The following is a 14,763-nucleotide window of genomic DNA, read 5'->3' on the forward strand; positions in this document are numbered from 1 at the left end:
AAATTTACTTACGCCAGTGATTAACAATGAAACAGTTTTTATTAAATGAACCCTTGCACTTTTTACACCAGATCAACAAGTAACCCACAAAACGAAGGGTTTATCGACAATATTGCACGAATCCACAAAATCTTTAGGCCTATGTTTCCCCAATTTGTCTTAATCACAACGCTATTTCACCTGCACAGTATAAAAAATTTAGTTTTCGAGTAGTAGAAGTGCTCGCCTACAATGAAAAGGTCGCCGACTCGATCCGGAGAGTCAGTATCCTTTTGATGTATAAAAACCTGGCCCAGCTGTCCTTGATCATTGGGACTTTAAATGGCCTCGACTACAGACACAGCTGATCATTGTAACACATCTATTCAGATCATTTCACTCCATTCTATACTCACCCTGCACTCATATCCAGTTTGGAATACGCACTTTATTTTTCGTTCTCTCAAAATAATGGCTAATAATGATCGTACATTGATTATTCGACGTATTCACCCAGTAAGTTGCACGGTGAGGTAGCTACCATCGGAAAGTATAGCTCTACTTCTCTGTGCTACCACAAGGTAGTTCTCTCTACTTCTCTGAACTACCACCTGGACCAGGCAAGGTCGGCCACCGACACCACGTCTCGCGTCTCCACCAAATAATACAAGAAACGCACAAAAAACTGGAGCGTAAGTCGATAGGGCCAGCCAGACAATGGCACAAAAACTGAACCCAAGTCTCTTGGCCCAGCAACTGGACCCCTCGACTATGTGGACCACTCACAATTCTGGGATTGGTTTTTCATTTCAGTTAAACTAATGATACTTAACTTAACGCAATTAATCATTTTAAGAGATTAGATTAGATTGCATAACATCGGAATACCAGGGAGCGTGTTTTCAGAAAAATGTGTGTGAAAGATAAGTGTTGAAAGTGTAAGGCCCCGGCCACACGAGGCGGTTTAACCGCGCGAAGTTAAGCCGCGCGAAGTTAAGGGCTTCGACAACACATTGAATCAAATGAGAGTGGCCACACGAGGCGAAGTTTAGCCGCATGTGCGGTTGAGCCGCAACATGTCGTCCCCCGACCGCGCGAAGTTAAGCCGCGTTGGAGGGGATGACACACGTAGTCTTATGAGAGTGGCCACACGATACGGTTCGACCGCGCGGCAGCCGCGCTTATTGGAGATATTCTTCGGACATTTCCAGTGGTTTTTGAGTTTGTTTTGTGTATTTTTTACCGGTTGTGTGGTGTTCAAACAATGTTTGATACATATGAACTCCGAACTATGGTTTCGCATGTGCTCGTAAAAGGTTTGGAACACAAAAAATTGTTTTTCAATTATGAAGGGATGGACCCAATGATTTATGTTAACGTTCCAGATCACCACACGCTTTTAATGCACAAACTAACATAAGTGTTTCGCCCATGAGTAAAAAGAGTGAACTGAACTATGTTTTAATAGAGTACTGATACTGGGAAAACCCAACAGGAAGCGGTTCATCCGCCCCGTGTGGCCAGGCACTTTGCGCGGCTTAACTTCGCGCGAAGATAAGCCGCGCGGCTTAAATTCGCCTCGTGTGGCCGGGGCCTAAGCCGATACTGTAGCTTTACTACAGATCAGATAGTTCTTCAGTTTTCATTATGTGACTAAGGCCCCGGCCACACGAGGCGGTTTAACCGCGCGAAGTTAAGGGCTTCGACAACACATTGAATCAAATGAGAGTGGCCACACGAGGCGAAGTTTAGCCGCATGTGCGGTTGAGCCGCAACATGTCGTCCCCCGACCGCGCGAAGTTAAGCCGCGTTGGAGGGGATGACACACGTAGTCTTATTAGAGTGGCCACACGATACGGTTCGACCGCGCGGCAGACGCGCTTATTGGAGATATTCTTCGGACATTTCCAGTGGTTTTTGAGTTTGTTTTGTGTATTTTTACCGGTTGTGTGGTGTTCAAACAATGTTTGATACATATGAATCAAAACTATGGTTTCGCATGTGCTCGTAAAAGGTTTGGAACACAAAAATTGTTTTTCCGTTGAAGGGATGGACCCAATGATTTATGTTAACGTTCCAGATCACCACACGCTTTTGATGCTTTTAATGCACAAACTAACATGTTTCGCCCATGACTAAAAAGAGTGAACTGAACTATGTTTTAATAGACGATACTGGGAAAACCCAACAGGAAGCGGTTCATTCGCCCCGTGTGGCCAGGCACTTCGCGCGAAGATAAGCCGCGCGGCTTAAATTCGCCTCGTGTGGCCGGGGCCTTAGACGACAGTGTAATCTATAGTGTCCCCATTTTTCACGTCTTTCTAATAGCTATTTCAAGGCCATTACTAAACGATCCTACACTCATCTCCATTCATACTTGGCTCAAAATACCTACTTTGTATGGTCGCCATTTCATTGAAAAATATTAAAGTTATTAATCAACAGATGAGTTCTTTGCTTTTCGTGAGGTTCTTTTTACAATTGATACGCAACACTTTAACCAAATTACCTCAAAATCTATTACTAAATCGTCGTAAGTTAAAATTCTTCACGTGTAAAATGCGATAAATCATTACAAAAACCAATGAATCCACCAATAAATTACTTTGCGAACCAACAATAATTCTTAATCAGCTTTGCCAACCGTGCCAAAGACATAACGTTGTAATAGTAGAATAAATTAACCGCAACACCGCAACAGAGCAGTCGGTGCTTTTAACCATTAACAATCCCAATGGGTGATTCAGCCGGAAAATAAAAGAGCTCAGCTTACTGTCATGACATGTAGCCTCGCCAAGTTTATAACAGTTTATATACAGGGGCGTGAGTGATGTATTTAGGTGACAGTGGGTGCGACAAAGATGGAGAGCCTCAGAGCCACCCTCCGCTCTCTCTCGCACAACACCCTCACCCTGCTAGGGGTGCGGCGTTGCCAAACTTCTCCTTCCAAGCTCCTTTCAAAAGCTACTTGGAAGTTTTGATTAATCTCAAACAGCGAGACTTTGTTTATTCCGAGAGTGTTTATTGTTCACGTGAATAAAATATTGTCAGTGGCCATTTCGGAATCAAATGAATTGAGATTTCCTATATTGTCCAATAGACGTACATTTATCCACTCGGTAAAATACCTTGGCAATTACCAAGCGATCAAACAACATTCCTTCGGTATGCAATGCATGTAAAATAGCAATTTGACTAAACAATTCTGTAAATATCGGAAATTGTTTACACAAATATTTATGTATTACTTACCTTCACTATAATTTCAATGAGAACTCATACATCTTATGAGAACAATAATTTGAAGAAAGCAGAGTATTTTTTTAATAAGACATATTTCATTCACTGATACAGACCTTAATGAATCTAATTATATGATTAGGACTCATCATATTTCGGGGTAAGTAACAGAGTAATTCAACCTAGGACGTTTAAGTAGGTATCATTTATTTTTGGATAGAGAAATTGTTGTTTTAGCCATTAACTAAAAAATGTTAAAATATGATCTTGTAGAGATTCGTTAAGAGTATGCCTATATTTTAAATCCTGCTTGTTGTGAGGACACCAGAACTGCCAACACGTAGCCTAGATTCGTTCCTGTCAAACAGCCGGATGGAAGAAGAATAGGGCCAATATTTGGACAGGCGTGGAGGAAAAGACAATGATGCCAACTAGGCGTAGAAAGAGACTTGATTTACAAGACGGGCCATAAAAGGCTGTTAGACTGGACGATGGTACAAAAACATCTGAGAACTACAATAAACGTGGGACTGAATGAGCTGTAAATGTGTGTCTTGAATTAGTCACGGAAATTACACTTTGGTGGTAAATCTTCCACGAACTAGAGAAGACAAGCGGTTCCAGAAATGTAGGAACTCCGATTTCATGGGGAGTTTTAGACACATTTTTTTTATTACCAATGAGGTGCGATTGTCAAAAACGAGTAAATGATAAATTATTGAGTTATCTGATACTGTAATTAATTATTGTGTGCTTGCGTATATGAGCAATTGACTGGATGTAGGAGTAGGTACCTAATGTGGAAACAGAAAGCCCTCCAAATCCGAGGGCTTTTATATTTGAAGGATCGATTCTTATTACTCAGTTCTAATTTGCCGTTGGAGTATCATCGGTAGACATTCGTGCACAAAAATTAAAATAGCAAAACAGACTCTGATGAGTATAATTGCAGTAGTCTCTCTTTCAATCCACACGTGGGCTTCATGGAGCGAAAGTAAGAGGATATCACATAGAGACAGAGGTGGATCGCCGCATGGCCTTGCAATGTAGACCTTGGCGACAACGACTACTGTCACGTCGTGCCTAGTGACAAAGATACCATCACATTTGCTGCGAGCAGCTGGTAAACTGTACGAAGTAAATACTTCCACCATGTATCTACCCTATATGATATGGCTCATTACGATTTTACACGTGTCCACGTTTGATTGAACCAAATAGCCTGGCCACACTACATAATGAATATTCAAGCAGTGGTGAGAGACACGCTATCCAACGTGTTTATAGTTTGTTGAATGTTTACCTTTCAAGCACTTATCTGTCTGATGTGGCGCCCCAAATACACAACTATTGGTTGTATCGGAGAAACTAACTGGGGAATTCAACCGTTCCACGTGTTATTTGTAAATAATGGAGAAATGTTAGAAATAGAAATAATCACTATAGCACGGCGCTATAGGGGATTTTTCTTGGCCCATCAAGTGCTATAAGTGGATTTGACCATCTAGTGTGATACGTGGATTTGCAACGATCATCTCGTGCGCCAAGTAGACTTTCTATATAATCATCTCGTGCTACAAGTGGATTTTCTATAATCATCTCGTGTGATGAAGTGGATTTTCCATGCCCATCGTGATTTATGTTATCATGTAATTACATTACATAGTTTGTTATAATACACACAGCCTGTTTCATTTCATGCCAGATGAGTTGCTGAAATAATTTAACAAAATCTGAGAGAAATGGTGTTTGATGATATTAATATCAAAGTACTGTATACACAAACGTAGCTACTTTCTACTGATCACCAATGCAGAGAATCTATACTGTTTTGTTATATTACTGTAGCATCACAAAAAATATACTTGCATCGTAAAAAATAAATAAATTTAGTGTTGAAATATTTTGGCCACCATCTTTGTGCAATGACGTAGTTTTCTCATAGTTTGGCTGAGTACACACCACACATTCGTAGGAGGCTTGGCAGTGTGCTTGCTGCTTGTAGACAAGAGAAGGGTCGTGGATCAATCAGAACACCAGAACCCTCGCCATGTGTTGTCTACTCTAGCTAACACCTGCTGCTCTACCCCTAGACCGGCCCCGGCCTGCCATGTGGCCGTGCCCACCATCCCTCTAGCAACAGTCGAAAATATGGACGGAATTTCGCTGACATTTTATATCTATAAATATAATTTTAATATTTGACTGATGTAAGGTGATTCATATGCATACAGAACAATTGACATATGCATACAGAACACTGGACAACAGTGCCCAATAAGAGCAGATGTGAGTCAATAATGGCAATGTTATGAAAAATAATTAAATACTCTCCATCCACTCCGGCGCTGAACACAATCGTAGGGTATCTTTGGTTTGCGACACAATTCGGTATATACAATCAAATATGAATTTTGTATGCACAACATGCCAAAAACTAATTATGCCTGTAGTAGTAAATGTGTAGAGAGGTATAGTTAATGTAATTATGGGTTTTTTACAGTGAAATAAACCGTGCTTTAAATTAAAATTACAATATGTAAAATACCACAATCTTCGTCAACGCCTCAAACAAATCTCAAGGCAAGCAGCATCTCGATTAAACGCCAAGTTAACAACCTATAAACCAGCGGAAGCTATCATAACGGGTTGGCAGCGGGCCAATTACTTTATCAGCTGTTGCATGAGTCATGCACACAGCAACAAAGACTGATAACGCAACAATGGGGAGAGATAGTAAGTTGGCAACATTGCAGTGTGTAGTGGCAACACTGGGTGGCTGACGTGCCGCGGGACCGGTGCAACATGGCCGCCACAGCTGACGCTGCCGCACGCGCATGCGCGCACTCGCAAATCCAGGTCGAGGGTTGTTTTGTTGATTAAAAGTGGCGTTCTATTTATATCCGGGACGTTAAACCCAGACTGCACGGTGTTATTGTCTGCATCCAATGAAATTATGAGTCGAAAACTTTGAAACTTAAAATTCACCGACACAGAATACTATTTAGGTTGACAAACTACGTGATCTATCAAAAATGTAATTCAGACGATGATTACTCACGAAAGCCACACACAAACAAGACTGCAATTCTTGCACACGCAACATGATGCATTGCAAGTTACTGTGGCAATATCAGGTATGGCGTGCTGGCTTGGCTCGGGGCAGCATTCCATCGGTTGATAAACACAGGCTTGAGATCATAGACTGGTCACTCCCACTAGCCAACCACATACCGTGGAACAAGTGGCATGGCGTACCTCTACGAACGAGGAAAGGAGGGGCATTTAAGGAAATCGCTGATCTTCAATCCTTGAACCTGTAAAGAGATCAAGGGATTCATTCAGATAGAAGATTGATCACTGAGCGTCCAACTGGCTATGGCTAATGAATCTGCTGCAGTAACCTAGCAAGGAACATCTCCGATATCAATAATTTGGCACTACCCTAATTAGAATAACATAACTCACACTAAAATGTACAACTTACGCAAGGATGCTCCAGTCCACAGTGTCTATAGCTACAGCTAAGGTACCATCACTCAAACTTAAACATTTGTCTTGCACCTTATTCCTAGAAACAACATTTACATCCTGATCTCTGATGGATGAACAAATAAATGAGAAATCTAACTGTACAATGACGTGACCACATTTTCTGTAAAAAAAAGAGGAAGAGAGCGAAGAAGACCGCAAGCCACCTGGGAGGCAGGGGCAGGGATCAGACGCCACAAACTACAGCCATGTGGTGATTAGGGGGTCATTATCTAGGGATCGGTGGGAGTGGAAAGACAGAGAGAGAGAGAGAAGACGCGACGACGCGGTCATTCCCCCGCTAGACGTTTGGTCCATTCGACCTTGGCAGTGAAAGTAGAGCCCACCTTTTGTTGTCAATCCAAAATGGCGGTCCCGAATTGTGGAAACAAGGACAAGGCACAAAAGGCCAGCACCTGCATCTGCCGGTCCATGGGTCCATTCAACGTGGCCAACATGCAGAAGGCTCACAATGTGGGAGAGGGATTAGTTAGCAGGTAAAAAAGAACATGTGGCAGGAAGAAAAGAATGAGTGAATACCTGATAGCCCAGTCAATGAATGCAAAAAAACACCCTTTTTCGCAACTAAATGGTGGAAAGCTGGATTTTGTATATGTGATAGAACCACATGAGAGGTGTATTTTCCCAAAAGTCCCCACTTCTACCCCTTGAGCTTTCCCCCCCACCCCCCTCCAAACACAGAAATTGCAGTGTTTTACTTAATTGGTCATAACTCGAATGCTATGTAAGCTATCGAGCTGCAATTTGTTTTGTTTTATTTCTGGTTAGTTTTGCTACAACTTTTGTATTTACAACATTTTTCTAAAACCAATACTTAGGGAGATATAAAATTTAAACTTCGTTAATAGCTTTGTTTCAGAGTGCAAAATTTTGTTTTTCTCTATGTATACTTTTAAATAGAAATAATACGCAAATATGGTTCAAACAAAAGTTTTAGTACGTTTTTCAAGGTTTACAAATATATTATTGGTTAGTCATCTAGGTGACCGGGTGAAGAGCTGGGCGTCGGCAAAGAGAGCGTGTGCGGGCTAGTTGAACACCTCTGCGCTGCGTCATCGCATCTAGCCCAGCCAATAAACGCACAAACTGCCTTTTTTCGTAGCTAAATAGTGGAAAGCTGAGTTTGTTATATGTGATGGAACCACTTAAGACGTGTATTTTCAAAAAGTTCCCGATTCTCCCCCTTGAGCTTTCACCCCCAACCCCTTCCAAACCTGGAAATTACAGTCGTTCACTTTACTGGATATAATTCAAGTTCTATGCATGCCATCGTAGTGAAATTTGATTTGTATTATTTATAATAAGTTTATCTACAACTTTTGTACTAAAGGTTTTCTTATAAAACTATGTCCAAAGCGATATAACATTTTAACTTTTTTTGATAATGTTTATGTTTTAGAGTACACAATTTTGTTTTACCCTCTATATATTTTTCCAAATAAAATACGCAAAATGTGACAATACAAAATTTTAGTATGTTCTTTAAGGTTTATAAATATATATTTGGTTAGTCATCTGAAAAAAACTAATGTAGTGTGGGCGTCGGCAAAGACAGCGCATGCAGGCTTCTAAAGCATCTGCGCAGCCCCGCCCGTCGATGCGTCGCGTCGTAGGCACCGACATCGCTAAGTTCTCAAAGGTTGTATTTAAATGCTAAGGCTTTGTACTTTGTACTTTACTACAAAAAACAATCTGTATCCAAGCTTAACCGTGAACTGCAAAAACAATTATTATTTAGATGGAACCCAATCATTTAATTTTTTATAACTAGTTTCGGTTCAGGTAAATTAATCTCTACCTACTTACTTGTTATACTTGAAATACTTGTGAGACTTGATTCCTTCATCTTTGACCAATGGAAGTTTGATAGATTGAGGTATAGAACACTAGGCCTTATAAACACTTTACAATTTACTATAAACATACTCTTTGCTCTTCCTTACGTAAAAATGTGCTTTCTGTTATCTACCACTAATGGGACTCGCTTTGTTCTACAAGATTTATACTAACTGCACTGCGCCTCGCAGTCAGTAAAGATCTAAACAGTAAACTGCAAAAAATACTTATTAGATGAAACCTAATCATTTATACATTTCTTAAATTTATTGACAGTTTTAAATTGTTTCTCATTTGAATTAATAATTAATTTAATTATTTCTGTCAACGGCTATACCTATTGACAAAAATATACATGGATACATATATTACATTACATAAAGCTAGGTAAGAAACATACTGAACCCAATGATGAGATGACCCAATTCGCCTATGGGTCTGAGGATGACTGGAGTGTCGAATCGAAATCTACCACCACTTACCATCTTTTATGTATATTTACAGTATTGTAAGTAAGTGTAAATTAATGTTTTAAGTGTTAGGCTATTAGACGTATTCTATTTTATTTACTTTCCAATTAATTAATGTAATAAGGCATATATCCAAAAGTTATAAATAAGTAAGTAAAAAACTCTATTTGTGTCCCCATACATGCAGGCAAGACTATTTACGGGATACATACAGGCAGATTACTCAAATTTCCTTTCTTAACATATTGTGTAGATGTGTCAATCAAATTGTGTTTTTTTTCGTAAAAATTGGCAGCAATGTATTACGAATCTGCTTTACGGCACTAATATGTAGTCGATATCAATCATTTTTAGAGACTCTATACTGTGAATCTTGGTGACGTTCTGTTCTCTAATATTTGATTGTTTTCATGTTATCTCAAAAATGAGTCAGCTTAATAGTTCTTTATTGTTTTGTGGTAGACATTATGCAAACGTTTAACATCGCTAATAAAGATGAAGGCGCTTATTAAGTGTTTTAAAATCTCCTCTATTTAGACTTAATAAAAAAATAGTTGACATTGACTGGTTTTAATTTGTATTCCTTACGATGACTAAAAATGGCTTATAAATATTACCGACAGTTTTCTACGTTGTTCGTGATAATATTTTAACACAGGCTTACAACTCATGGTAGAGCAGAAAGCTAACCCTTGCTAGCGGGAAGCGTGAAGAGAGGGACATATCAATGATAGGACGCAGTTTGTATCAAGGATTAGTGGGTCGACGAAAACTTTTTACTGAACGCGAGGTGCTTCAGTTAGTCACGGTTTGGCTTGGAAACAGATTGTTTTGGTAGTAAAGTAGGCTACAAGTGAGGAAGTCTTAGGATTTGTATAAAAAAGGCGAGAACTTAGCGGTGCCGGTCCTTGTTATTATGCATCGACGGGCAGGGCTGCGCAGATGCTTTAGAAGCCTGCATGCGCTGTCTTTGCCGACGCCCACACTACATTAGTTTTTTTCAGATGACTAACCAAATATATATTTATAAACCTTAAAGAACATACTAAAATTTTGTATTGTCACATTTTGCGTATTTTATTTGGAAAAATATATAGAGGGTAAAACAAAATTGTGTACTCTAAACATAAACATTATCAAAAAAAGTTAAAATGTTATATCGCTTTGGACATAGTTTTATAAGAAAACCTTTAGTACAAAAGTTGTAGATAAACTAATTATAAATAATACAAATCAAATTTCACTACGATGGCATGCATAGAACTTGAATTATATCCAGTAAAGTGAACGACTGTAATTTCCAGGTTTGGAAGGGGTTGGGGGTGAAAGCTCAAGGGGGAGAATCGGGAACTTTTTGAAAATACACGTCTTAAGTGGTTCCATCACATATAACAAACTCAGCTTTCCACTATTTAGCTACGAAAAAAGGCAGTTTGTGCGTTTATTGGCTGGGCTAGATGCGATGACGCAGCGCAGAGGTGTTCAACTAGCCCGCACACGCTCTCTTTGCCGACGCCCAGCTCTTCACCCGGTCACCTAGATGACTAACCAATAATATATTTGTAAACCTTGAAAAACGTACTAAAACTTTTGTTTGAACCATATTTGCGTATTATTTCTATTTAAAAGTATACATAGAGAAAAACAAAATTTTGCACTCTGAAACAAAGCTATTAACGAAGTTTAAATTTTATATCTCCCTAAGTATTGGTTTTAGAAAAATGTTGTAAATACAAAAGTTGTAGCAAAACTAACCAGAAATAAAACAAAACAAATTGCAGCTCGATAGCTTACATAGCATTCGAGTTATGACCAATTAAGTAAAACACTGCAATTTCTGTGTTTGGAGGGGGGTGGGGGGGAAAGCTCAAGGGGTAGAAGTGGGGACTTTTGGGAAAATACACCTCTCATGTGGTTCTATCACATATACAAAATCCAGCTTTCCACCATTTAGTTGCGGTAAAAAACATTTATTGACTGGGCTATGATGTTTTTCTTGGATAACATGGTTTATCGTGTTGAAGAAACCTTATTGATTTTGGAGGGAGGAAATAAATTATTCTCCTCATGCCCAAGATAATGTTCAAGATGCTTAATTTGAGGCCTAATATTCTATTTAGGCCTACAGGAATCGCAAAATTTAGAAAGAACAATCCCTTCTTCAGACATTCTTTGGTTTTGTTCATTACTGTATTACCTTTCTTTGAAATGACAAGAGAGAAGTGTTTGATGGAATACCATTCTATAGAACTTCCCAAGATAATCCATTCTATGGAACGAACTTTCGACGAGATTCGTTTGAGCATAAAACCCTCTTATTGCTATATGTAAGAATCTTGGGCAACATAACGTTCCATGTAGACGTTTAGCTATCCTAATAAAAATCGCCATGTAATCAACAACATACTCAACTCATCACATCAAGAGGTCGTAGAGTCATTCCACTTGCAAAAGATATTCATGTAAGCTATAGCACTTACCACACACTCGACTGAAACTCATTAGGCCACAAGCCCTGACTCAGGCCGGAAGTTAACGTAAGTTGGTGGCGAGGTCAAGGCAGACTATTCATAGCCAAGGTCGTGCTAGAGATAACGCTGTCAATGCTGACATTAGGCACGTAACATCAACATTGATCTAATGTGAATATATCACAAGGTACTCGTCGTAGGCCTACAGAACGAACGGGGTCGATCAGAATAGGGCTGCCACTATTTAAACTGTGGACAAACCTCAGTTTAGGTCAAGTGATTTTTTTAGTTTTTGTGATGACCTATTTTCTTCTCCTCCAGTAAATAAAAAACGAGCGTGTAAAGCTATGAACTAACCTAACCTAAACATTGGTTACTCCACAGTTTAAAAAGCCATCTTCTGAAAAAGACCCAATGAATGAAGTGCCAACGACTAAAAGTAGAAAGGAGAAAGCGTTTGACTATTTCTGTAAGAACTACTTTTACGGTTATCGCTATTGAGCAACTTGACTATACTGCACGTTCATCTTTGACAGTTTAGGATATCGAAAATTAGTTTTAACTGAAAATCTATTATTTCTTTATCTCTAGTCCCCCCCAATCTGAAGAAGCATTCCTTGAAGAGACTACCGAATGTGTTTGGTGTTTAACTTAGTTTAACAAAGCCAATAAAGGTAGGCCTATATGAAACCTTAATTTCTTGCTCGTCGTAACTTCAGTACTGTTGGGCCAATATAATTGTTTGAATACGCCACAACGGCATTACCTAGGGCCTACAACTACAGCCACGTGTAGGTAATAAGTTAATTTTTAATTCGCTGAATAGCATGATAGTAACAACACCAGGGTTTGGACCGTCCCCTTATACACAATTAAAAAGGTCGAAGGCGTGAATACATCACGTAAATATTAACACCAAAATAATTTTTACATCACGAGTTAACATATACATTATCAGAAAATACTTCAAAATCTAGATTATTATGAAAGGCCGATCCAAAACTAGACAAACCACACAAGCTACCAAAACAAGCACAGACGTCGCGTCGGAGCGAGTGCATCTCCACTGCAGTGCAACGACCTGAAGACACCGTACCGCTAGACAAAGAAAGTGCAATGCCACTATTTGTTTACATTACTCGGAAACGACGATACAGTCGGCAGTGGCCAACAACGCCGTGAATACTTCATCAGTCCATGAATAACTAACTTATATTGATGGCAGTGGCAGTGGCGGAGAAATGTAGCAGACGCAGACGTGTTGATTAATTGTTTAGTTTGTGTACATCCGGACACCTTCGACACGTGCCATCTTCTATGAATAACTCTTGTAGACAGCAGCATTTTACTTAGTAGTGTTTTTAGAATAGGTTCTCGAATATCGTTTTTGGTGGATTGAATAATGTTATAGGCTACATTATTCAGTTGTTTACCTTTGCAATGCAATGTAGACTAGACAATAAAGTATGCCTATTTCATTAGTTTACGATTGTTAGACTCTTGCAGGAATTTTAATTGTAGCCTACTACTGTAGGTGTTTTCTATGGCAGTAAAGTATATACGCTATGGCAGTTATTATAAGCTCCTTTCATAAATGCTTCCTTTGTTAAGTTAAAATAACGTTTAACTATTGTTGTATATTTTCAATAATACAAAAATCTGCCCCAATGTGTGTACAGGGTATGGATCTTGAGACAATAGAACAGGTTAGGTTGAAGATAATACAAATTTTCAAATAAGTTACCAGTAGGTACCCTATCTATTTGTCCATGGTAATTTAATTTTTCTCATTGTTGTATTTACATAAATCCCAAACACACTAAATAAATTAACATTTTAGATTTTCAAACTTTTAAAGCTCACAAATTTAACCAAAAGTGGCCCAATTAATGCACAGCTCCCAATAGTCTAAAACAAATTAAAAATCACAAATTACTGAGCTTATTAAGTTTAGGCTTGTTATAACTCACCGATAAGGAGATCAAACGACTAGATAACTTCAGGCTGACGTAGCACATGTATTTAAACTTTAAATGGCACTGGCGCACAGAACTACACACGAAATGAAAAACATCCAAATAAATAAAACACTCCTCACATCCACGACCGGCACAACGAGCAACGTCCTCTCACACCAACGGACCTCCTTTGTCTAACTGGGGATGGTAAGTGGTAAGGGGGAACGGACGAGTCCATTGCTGTGGAGGGGGGAGGGCACCACCCCTCCAACCGCGTGCCGTCCTGAAAACATCAGCTCCGCCGAGTGCCTAGCCTATCATATCACGTCTCTTCCTGTCGCTGTCAGTCATAGTCATAGCAAACATTAGCTGAGCTGCACCATTGCACGCGCGACCTGAATATGTTCGTGTGTTGACCTGTTGTTAACAACCATCTGATAGCCCAATGACAAGTAGCATCTCGCTTGGAATCGAACCAGCGACCTTCAGATTTGAAGGCGAGCACTGCAGCCACTAGGCTGGCCAGACGATTGAAAAATGATTGGATTAGATTAAATAAAGACCATGGATCAACTAATATAATTACTGAACATATTTCACTCACAATATTGTAAAATAAAGTGAATTTAATTTAACTCTGATGATATTAGGGGTGTCCAATGGATATCTATCACCACACTATCATCTTTCATACATATATGTATTTACACCCTTGTGAGTAATCAGTGTAAATTCATGTTTCAATTGTAATATGACTTATTTTTTACTTCCCGTAAGCATATCACGTACTGTCCTTATACTATTAATTATAATTTTTTAACTCTAACAACCCAAAGAAATAATTTCTTAACTGAAATATCCGTCTGTACTACGGATTCGCCTAACATCATAACTATTCAGTAATCCCGAACAAAACAATTACTACATAATGAAACAAGTGACAAAAGCGTGGTTATACCCCCAAGTCTTACTCTACTTCTCCACATGAAATTATTCATATTCCTGAAATAATCGTCAACGTCAACGCGTGCTAACTGTGTGACACGACAAAACTGCATAGCAATAAGTGGGTCATTGATTTGTTAAGGAACAATCTTAACATACTTAACCTACTGTAGACGTTACTTTTCTTAAAAGTTAATTTCAATTTCGTTCTTCTATTTCTATTATGTTACAATGCTATTTCTATCATTATTATTTCTATCAGCTAGTTACAATGCAATATGTATATGGTAGTTGGAAGAATGCCAAACGCTA

The 14,763-nt window shown here is 39.0% G+C and overlaps 1 protein-coding gene across 4 annotated transcripts in view; it reads right to left on the reverse strand.

Annotated features, from left to right (window-relative positions):
* LOC129005105 (lysine-specific demethylase 6A-like) overlaps window positions 1-14,763 on the reverse strand; it is a 109,051-nt gene that overhangs the window by 58,989 nt on the left and 35,299 nt on the right. For 3 of the 4 annotated variants that reach the window (XM_054433910.1, XM_054433909.1, XM_054433908.1), the window contains exon 1: window positions 13,519-13,672. The exons of the other annotated variant lie outside the window; for it this stretch is intronic. The gene's annotated coding sequence lies outside the window, so the exon portion shown is untranslated. Of the gene's footprint in view, window positions 1-13,518; window positions 13,673-14,763 lie in introns of those variants that run through there. 4 annotated transcript variants of the gene reach the window in all.

This window comes from Macrosteles quadrilineatus, unplaced genomic scaffold (genome assembly GCF_028750875.1).
Source record: "Macrosteles quadrilineatus isolate MER2022 unplaced genomic scaffold, UCM_ALF_1.0 Scaffold_16__1_contigs__length_3527350, whole genome shotgun sequence".
Lineage (NCBI taxonomy): Eukaryota > Metazoa > Arthropoda > Insecta > Hemiptera > Cicadellidae > Macrosteles > Macrosteles quadrilineatus.